This window comes from Diachasma alloeum, unplaced genomic scaffold (assembly GCF_001412515.2).
Source record: "Diachasma alloeum isolate Michigan unplaced genomic scaffold, Dall2.0 Dall_scaffold_00289, whole genome shotgun sequence".
NCBI classification, from domain to species: Eukaryota; Metazoa; Arthropoda; class Insecta; order Hymenoptera; family Braconidae; genus Diachasma; species Diachasma alloeum.
Genome location: NW_021680428.1, coordinates 1,730,687 through 1,740,433, shown reverse-complemented (window position 1 = coordinate 1,740,433; position 9,747 = coordinate 1,730,687). Strand labels below are relative to the sequence as shown.

At 37.0% G+C, this 9,747-nt stretch overlaps 1 protein-coding gene across 5 annotated transcripts in view; it reads right to left on the bottom strand.

Moving 5' to 3' along the window:
• The window catches only part of LOC107038850 (potassium voltage-gated channel subfamily KQT member 1), a 61,057-nt gene extending 51,783 nt beyond the window's left edge, over positions 1-9,274 (bottom strand). For 4 of the 5 annotated variants that reach the window (XM_015258152.1, XM_015258153.1, XM_015258155.1 and 1 more), the window contains exon 1: positions 9,185-9,263. The gene's annotated coding sequence lies outside the window, so the exon portion shown is untranslated. Of the gene's footprint in view, positions 1-9,184 lie in introns of all 5 variants that reach the window. The other variant, XM_015258156.1, reaches the window with a different exon arrangement.
• Between the last annotated feature and the right edge of the window lie 473 nt (positions 9,275-9,747).

Sequence of the window (9,747 nt, the reverse complement as noted above, 5' to 3'; positions counted from 1 at the left end):
GCGGGTGGTGGATAAAACAGCATAAAATTTCAAGAAAATTTATGAACACATCCGTGACGACATACATGTCCCGATCGATCGTTGCAGGTTGACGTTACGCCTTTGATTCGATACGACCCACATTGACATTTTGACGATTGCGTTCTGCTGATACAACACAAAGAGCGGGGGGCGCACGGAGGAATGATGCCGTACGGAAATTTCCATTTTATTCGGTTTCCACAACGACTCTCCCTCCTGTGGTTACATATTTGGATTTTAGCGGCGATCCGGTCGCTTGGCGCTTGATGCCCTTTTTCCTGTCGGAATCGATGTTGGTTTTTTTAATTAATTGTTTGTATTCATTCTCATTGCTAGAAGCAATACGACCGATGAGAATCATGTCCCAATTTACAGCTCTTGAATTTTCATATTACGATGGATGATTTGTTCATGCTCTAATTCCTACGCTCACTGAATAAGATTTTAATCGTAATTACAATTCAATTCCTTCTGGAGCACAGTTTAGAGTGAAATATTCAATAAAATTTACGTATCTTTTTCGTAATTCCGGAGCGAAATGTGGGTGTAGGACATTTTACGGAACTGTCACGGAATTTTTACACTGAGAAAAAAATTTATTCCTTCCAAGAAAATGTTATTGGTGATATCTTTTTCATACTCTTAGTAGAAGAAAATATCTCTTTTGGAACGTATTTCTCCAGGCCAGTCATTTCCAGGTGCTCCGAAATCAGTTCCAAGCGTGAGAATTATGGTGATCTATAAGAATATTCTTCTGCATATGACCTCGAAGAAACTCCAATAATAATTATTAACATTTGGAATTATTCCAATTTTCTTTACCTGAGAAAATCGCCAATTTGTAAAATCCGGAAGATATCGGAGAACATTTTGTCAAGGTCATATGTAGCATAATAATCAGATTGTTCAATATCACTGTAATTTTTTAGGATAGACTTGGACTCTCTGAAAATGACTGTCCTGGAAAAATTCGTTCTGAAAAAATATTATCTTCTGACGAGAATATCAATCCTTGGCAGGAATAATTTTTTCTCTCAGTGTACGGAGCGTTCCGTAATTGTTATCTGAATCTCCTGTGAAAAATTACGATACCGTCACTTAAATTTCTTGGGCCGAGTCCGTAATCGGTGAGTGAATTGTGAGTTCCGTAATTTTTACTCAACATTTCTCTCCGTGCATGAAAATTGGACCCAAGACAACTGTACTCATGAAAACCGCCATGTTCCAGTTCTCATTTTCGATTCGAGCTATTGCCCATGCCTTTTTTTCAGAAAGGATGTGTCGTATGAAGTCCATCGACTGGAACTATTTGATAGCCCAGTCTCACTGATGCCGACGAAATGCCGCCCGAAGAAACACCGAATATGTGCGTTTAAAATGTCCCATGAATTACTTTTCACCTCAACGATCTCATTTTTAGTCTTTCGAAACATCGCATCCATTCTCTCATTTTTTTTTGTTTTCACGTGATGATGTGGAACAATGTTTCAAGCTCTTTTTGCCTCTTTCCTTCCTTTGAGCTAAATTTCCTGTGAAAACGGCAGATACATTCGCTAGGCTTTTCATCAACGCTCGTCCACATTTTTTAGGGGCAATTTATAGTTTTTTTTTGCTTCTAGGAGATTTTTTAAGATTATTCGGATAAGGACGAATTTCAAAAGCCCCCAGCGTCGGAGAAAAAAAATTTCTCGTTAAGGACTTGATTTTTTTTTCTCAGATTAAATTCTTGCGCGAAGGAGCCGTAGAATTCCTAACATCAGACGTTATTGCTGAGTCGAAGGAGTTTTATTTACTAGGAACATGATATTCAAATGCCTTCTCCGAGAAATTCAAGTGTTTCGATCATTCCGAATTCAGAATTACGCGAGGAATAAAATTCTTATGGCTGTGTGAGACTTGAAAGAGTTCTTTTAACCTTTGAACAATTTTTTCCATTGAATGAGTACAACAGAAATCAATCCGTTTCAGTTATGTGCCTTTTATTATTCTAGCGACTCCATTTAACGATGAAAAATTGTTATTCTGTTTCAATGTTTCAAGCTCTTTCAGCCTCTTTCCTTACTTTGAGCTAAATTTCCTGTGAAAACGGCAGATACATTCGCCGGGCTTTTCATCAACGCTCGTCCACATTTTTTAGGGGCAATTTATAGTTTTTTTTTGCTTCTAGGAGATTTTTTAAGATTATTCGGATAAGGACGAATTTCAAAAGCCCCCAGCATCGGAGAAAAAAAATTTCTCGTTAAGGACTTGATTTTTTTTTCCGAGATTAAATTCTTGCGCAAAGGAGCCGTAAAATTCCCAACACCAGACGTTACTGCTGAGTCGAAGGAGTTTTATTTACTAGGAACATGATATTCAAATGCCTTCTCCGAGAAATTCAAGTGTTTCGATCATTCCGAATTCAGAATTACGCGAGGAATAAAATTCTTATGGCTGTGTGAGACTTGAAAGAGTTCTTTTAACCTTTGAACAATTTTTTCCATTGAATGAGTACAACAGAAATCAATCCGTTTCAGTTATGTGCCTTTTATTATTCTAGCGACTCCATTTAACGATGAAAAATTGTTATTCTGTTTCAATGTTTCAAGCTCTTTCAGCCTCTTTCCTTACTTTGAGCTAAATTTCCTGTGAAAACGGCAGATACATTCGCCGGGCTTTTCATCAACGCTCGTCCACATTTTTTAGGGGCAATTTATAGTTTTTTTTTGCTTCTAGGAGATTTTTTAAGATTATTCGGATAAGGACGAATTTCAAAAGCTCCCAGCGTCGGAGAAAAAAAATTTCTCGTTAAGGACTTGATTTTTTTTTCTCAGATTAAATTCTTGCGCGAAGGAGCCGTAGAATTCCTAACATCAGACGTTATTGCTGAGTCGAAGGAGTTTTATTTACTAGGAACATGATATTCAAATGCCTTCTCCGAGAAATTCAAGTGTTTCGATCATTCCGAATTCAGAATTACGCGAGGAATAAAATTGTTATGGCTGTGTGAGACTTGAAAGAGTTCTTTTAACCTTTGAACAATTTTTTCCATTGAATGAGTGCAACAGAAATCAATCCGTTTCAGTTATGTGCCTTTTATTATTCTAGCGACTCCATTTAACGATGAAAAATTGTTATTCTGTTTCAATGTTTCAAGCTCTTTCAGCCTCTTTCCTTACTTTGAGCTAAATTTCCTGTGAAAACGGCAGATACATTCGCCGGGCTTTTCATCAACGCTCGTCCACATTTTTTAGGGGCAATTTATAGTTTTTTTTTGCTTCTAGGAGATTTTTTAAGATTATTCGGATAAGGAATTTCAAAAGCCCCCAGCATCGGAGAAAAAAAATTTCTCGTTAAGGACTTGATTTTTTTTTCCGAGATTAAATTCTTGCGCAAAGGAGCCGTAGAATTCCCAACATCAGACGTTATTGCTGAGTCGAAGGAGTTTTATTTACTAGGAACATGATATTCAAATGCCTTCTCCGAGAAATTCAAGTGTTTCGATCATTCCGAATTCAGAATTACGCGAGGAATAAAATTGTTATGGCTGTGTGAGACTTGAAAGAGTTCTTTTAACCTTTGAACAATTTTTTCCATTGAATGAGTACAACAGAAATCAATCCGTTTCAGTTATGTGCCTTTTATTATTCTAGCGACTCCATTTAACGATGAAAAATTGTTATTCTGTTTCAATGTTTCAAGCTCTTTCAGCCTCTTTCCTTACTTTGAGCTAAATTTCCTGTGAAAACGGCAGATACATTCGCCGGGCTTTTCATCAACGCTCGTCCACATTTTTTAGGGGCAATTTATAGTTTTTTTTTGCTTCTAGGAGATTTTTTAAGATTATTCGGATAAGGACGAATTTCAAAAGCCCCCAGCATCGGAGAAAAAAAATTTCTCGTTAAGGACTTGATTTTTTTTTCCGAGATTAAATTCTTGCGCAAAGGAGCCGTAGAATTCCCAACATCAGACGTTACTGCTGAGTCGAAGGAGTTTTATTTACTAGGAACATGATATTCAAATGCCTTCTCCGAGAAATTCAAGTGTTTCGATCATTCCGAATTCAGAATTACGCGAGGAATAAAATTGTTATGGCTGTGTGAGACTTGAAAGAGTTCTTTTAACCTTTGAACAATTTTTTCCATTGAATGAGTACAACAGAAATCAATCCGTTTCAGTTATGTGCCTTTTATTATTCTAGCGACTCCATTCGCCGATGAAAAATTGTTATTCTGTTTCAATTTTTTTTACTAAATAAAACAGTCAATAACTCTCTGTTTCATTACTTCAAATTCTCGTGGGAGTTTAATATCACCCGCCCCGGAATGAAAATAAATCCTACATTTTCATATTCCATTGCTCTGTCCCACCTGCCACATCCCTTTGAAGTAACACATTTCACAATTCGCCGTTATTCTCCCTCACTGTCAAAAAAATTTAATATCATTCCAGAAAATATACATGTATAGATCCATAAATTTTCATCAGTATTGTCTGCGCAGATTTAATAATCGAGGGGTTTATAATGTTTCAAAATTTTTATCGAGTGACAATTTCAATTGTATTTCAAGGAATTTCGGGGGGAAAGTCGACTTTCGTCAAAATCGAATTTTTCCGCCGAGTGAACGCTGATTCCGTATTTTTTGGCCCGTCTAATGCCACTGGAACCCCGAAGGCGCAGTTCCCCACGATTGAGACACTTAAAATTCTCCGTTACTACAAAATTTGATGTAAAAGGTACTTGAATATCCTTAAGGAATTTTTGTCTCTCTGCCTCTAAAAAAATCCATAGAAATCCATAGAAATTTCTAATCTCGATTACAGAAAAAGCGCCAACCTTCCTACCTCAATTATTGATAAATAAAACAGTTAAAAATTTGAATATTTGCACTGATGATACTTGAATAATCAAAAAATATAAGAGTTATGTTAACTAATTGACAGCTACAATAGTTAATGGTAATTATATTTTTGAATTTGGCTATTCCTGAATCCTATAGCATTTTCCGTGTAATTAATAGCAATCCCATGTACACACACGCATTCTGTCATGATTTTTTCCTACCATTCTCAAATGAAGATATTCAGTGACACAAATTGAACGCGAGTGTCAATCGATGCTGAAATGAGTTGCGTGTAAGGATCTCACCCCCTTAATCCCATTTCCAGCGATCTCCTACGAGAAGCAGTAACCAATCAGTGGATGTATTTGTCCCGAACGATTCAACGGCGCCGTTGAAACTCCTCCGGGCAATCTTTATACAACCCCGCACCCTATATTTTACTTTGAAACTTTTTCCAGCCCCGTCTCCCATTCAATTCGTCGCGAGGCAAGCTAAACAACGTGACTTCAGTGTATTGGCAACATTTTTGCAGTCACTCGAATTCACATGCAAATATTTCCCGCCGTCAAACGATGTTGTTTCTGCTTGTTTCTACACGAGAGCATTGTAGTTGTGAAAATTTACGATGCTCAAATTTTATTGTGGAATTGTTGGAGCCGAGGAATGGGGTTTTTGAAAATATTTTCTACTGAAATTTAATATTGCATTGGCTTCTTGATGGTGCTTCGGATATTTTGAGACGATTGGGGGGGGTCGGATATTATACAGGAAATTCCTCGGAATTGAATGGAATTCCAATTTTTTTAGCAACAAAAAAACGAGACTTGAATTCTCAATCTAAACATGAATATGTAGTCCCGAATAATGCATTGGCTTCTTTGATGGTCATTCGGATATTTTGAGACGGTTTAGGGGGTTCGGATATCACGAAATTCCTCGGAATTTAATGGAATTCCAATTTTCTTAGCAACAAAAAGACGAGACTTAAATTTTTAATCTAAATATGAATATGGAATCCCGAATCACGTGGACCGTTCCATTAAATTGAAAATTCAAGAATCTATTCACATGAATTTTCATGATTTTCACGAGTTCTCATGTAACAAGTGAACTGGAATTCACGATTTCATTGATTCATAATTTAATAATTATTTTAAAATTCATAATTTTAGGGAAAAAACCTGCCCGTGAGTTTTCCATGATGAAATTCCCTGGAATTGCAATGAAACTGTCGCTTGATAGGAATTCCCAGGTGTACTAGATATTTGAAGCGACAATTCCCAAAATTGTATAGCCAATTCCGTTCATCTCAATTTGGTGATGATTTCAGAAGCCACAATTTAATGGAAAAATTCTTAAAATCGCTAATTAATGAAATCGTGAATCATGGCGAAATTCCCAGGAATTTCAATGAAGCACTTGATAGGAATTCCCAAATGTATGGAGTATTTCAGCCAACAATTCCTAAAATTGTATTGCCAATTCCATTCATCACAATTCGCTGGTGATTTCAAAAATCATGACGGAAAAATTCATGAAACCGTGAATTTGTCGCAACGAAATTCCCTGGAATTTCGATGAAGCCATCGCTTGATAGAAATTCCCAAGAGGTGTGCCAGCTATTTCAGCCAAAAAATCCCAAATTTGATTCAAAAATTCACAATTTCATGGAAAAAAACATGAAATCATGAATTTCCCATTCCGAAACTCCCTGGAATTTCATCGCAGCTATCGCTTGATAGGAATTCCCAAGAAGTGTATCGGGTATTTTATTCAAAAATTCACCAAAATTGGATTGCCAATTCCCTTCATCACAATTCGCGTAAAAATTCACAGTTTTACGGAAAATCTATGAAATCATCAATTTTCCATTCCGAAATTCCGTGGAATTTCAATGAAACTTGCACTTGATAAAAATTCCTAAGAAGTGTACCGGGTATTTCAGCCAAAAATTCCCAGAATTGATTTCAAAATTTACAATTAAAAAATTACAATTTGACGAAAAAAAACTATGAAATCGTGATTTTTCCATTGGGCAATTCCCTGGAATTTCAATGAAACAATCACTTGATAAAAATTCTCAAGAAGCATATTGGATATTTCAGCCAAAAATTCCCAAAATTGAATCCAAATTTCACAATTTTACAGAAAAACCCATGAAATCATGCATTTTCCATTCCGAAATTCCCTGGAATTTCAATGAAACAATCACTTGATAAAAATTCTCAAGAAGCATATTGGATATTTAAGCCAAAAATTCCCAAAATTAAATCCAAATTTCGCAATTTTACAGAAAAACCCATGAAATCATGAATTTTCCATTCCGAAATTCCCTGGAATTTCAATGAAATACTTGAGAAAAATTCCTAAGAGGTGTTCCGGGAATTTCAGCCAAAAATTCCCAGAATTAATTTCAAAATTCATAATTTTACAGAAAAACCCATGAAATCATGAGTTTTCCATTCCGAAATTCCCTGGAATTTCAATGAAGCTATCGCTCAATAGAAATTCCCAAGAACTGTACCGAGTATTTCATCCAAAAATTCCCACCATGTTATTGCCAATTCCCGTTCACTCGTAAAATGCGACAAACGAGAAGCCGTCAAGTGAAGCCCTATGTCCCATCAGCAGTGAGAAGACGACGAAAAAAACCGAATTGAAGGAAACAAGCGAGGGAAGAACGGCAGGGGAAAAAATTGCTTTCACTCTTCGACAGAGCGGGCTTTGGAGATGTATCCATCAAGACATGTACACGCGTAACACCGGACACGTGAGGGCCGCTCAGTTTTCCCACCTGAGAACGTGACACAGGCGGAATTGGTCAAGCGGAGAGAGGCAATTAATCTTTTTCACAAATGGTTTTTTACGGATGAGAAAAAAGAATGTAGAGTGAAGGCGAACGGACAGAGAAAAAAAAGCCTGGAAAAACTCACATGAATTTAACCAAAAAGATTAACGATTTCATCATGCAGAGGTATTGACAGTTCCGGTACGTGCGAGTTATTAATATTTCGGTAAAAATTCTTATCGTCATGCACAGAGAGAAAAAGTTTCTAGTTTCTATATCGAAGTTACTGATGAGATATTGTAATGAGGATAAGACTGTGCTACTGTTGGAATTTTTTCGTCACGGGTGCGTAAAGGGAATTTTACGAAGTGGTAAACCGGTTCGAGTCGACTGATCTCCCCACTGAGTTTTTGAGGAATATTTCCGGATCTAACGGAGATAGCGAAATTTTCATAATTACATTTGTTGTAGCTCTCAATCGGCTCTACAAAAAAGGTTATAACAAAAATTTCGCTATCTCCCTTAGATTCCGAGATATTTATTGAAAACTGGTCAATAGTCAAAATTGACTTATACCGTTCTACCACTTCGCTACTGAAGTCAAGAAGATTGTTTTTTTCATGTTAAGCGATCGATTGATGACTCAATGAAAAAAGTTGTTGCCTGAATTTCCAAATTTTTCAAGGTTTTTGAGAGCCATATGGACCTGAAAATCGAGAGTTACTTGAATTTGCAAGAAATTAACTGATTCGTTAATGAAGAAATACACAAAAATTACATGGGACTTTGTCGTTGTTAAAAATGTCAAGCTTTTCCGTTGTTATCGTGAGAGGAAGAGTCTGTCCAAATTTCAAGTTAACATCTCGATTTTTACACGAGCTAGAGTGATTACAAAGTTTTTTATGAAAAAACTGAAAAACGGGAATATCTCGAAAACTTTGTATGAACGGGTGTATATGTTTTGATTGATTTAGATAGAAGGCATCGGAACGAATATTTTGAAGACAAAAAAATCGAAATCGGTCCACTAGTTTTGAAGATATTTGCGGAAAACGATTTAAAAACGAATGGCTTTTTCTCAAAAACTCTTAGATCGATCGGGCTGAAATTTTGCACAGAGTTAGTCCTCATTGGGACCTATAATCTGACAGAATTTCAGATTTTTTGGAATTACTTAGCCACTTAATTACTCAATTTTCTAAAAATTGACCACCAGACATGATTGCCAAACTTCGTATTTTTACGTTTCAGACCATTCTACATCATTTCCAATCAAAATTAGACAATGTCAAAATAGCACGATTACAATGCTTCCACTCAGAAGCCAAAATCCCTCAATTTAAGCACAATTCCTCTAGACTTACGTCAAAACAGCTGAGAAATTCTCTGATTTTTGGGAAAAAATTCTCAAAATCATTAAAAAAAACCACTTCTTCCTCGATTTTTCCACTGAAAACTAGAAACTTTTCCTCCCCGCCCGCGCGAACGAGTGACAGCACCAAAGCATTGGCCAAAAATACCGAACAAAAAGCCGCAATTTCCTCTCACTCACCTAAATAGAAATACCGAAAAGGCCCAAGGTTTGCCATTCCCGCTGTCAGTCAGTCGGATGCATAGTCTGTGACGGCAACAACACACACTCTCCAGTCACGTTTCAGCATCCCCATGCTCTCACCCACCCGCTCCCCCAACTCACCGATAAATTCTTACAAATCCATTTCCACCGATACGGAATAAAGACGATTGGAGATGATAAAAAGCCTTCCACTCAATCCTGCAAATTCACTCTCGATCCTGACGGCCCGCCGTGACACACAGTCTCGAGTGCTCTTTCCCCCGTCGAATTGTCGTCAACTCCATGGAATATTTTTCGCAAAAAAGTTGATGCAATTTACCGCGGAATATTTCAACACCCGAAAATAAACGCTCCGCACGTGTTGCACACGTCAGGCCCCCACCGCACGCAACTCGCCGTCATTTTCCACTTTTATCTCGCGGAAGATATTTTGTTAATCCGGCAAGATTACTTCAGGAAAATACGGTGAATCCGGGTGTTTCAGGGACTAATTTACTGTCGTCAAGCTCTTCATTACATTTTCCTTCTCCTCAGGCGGT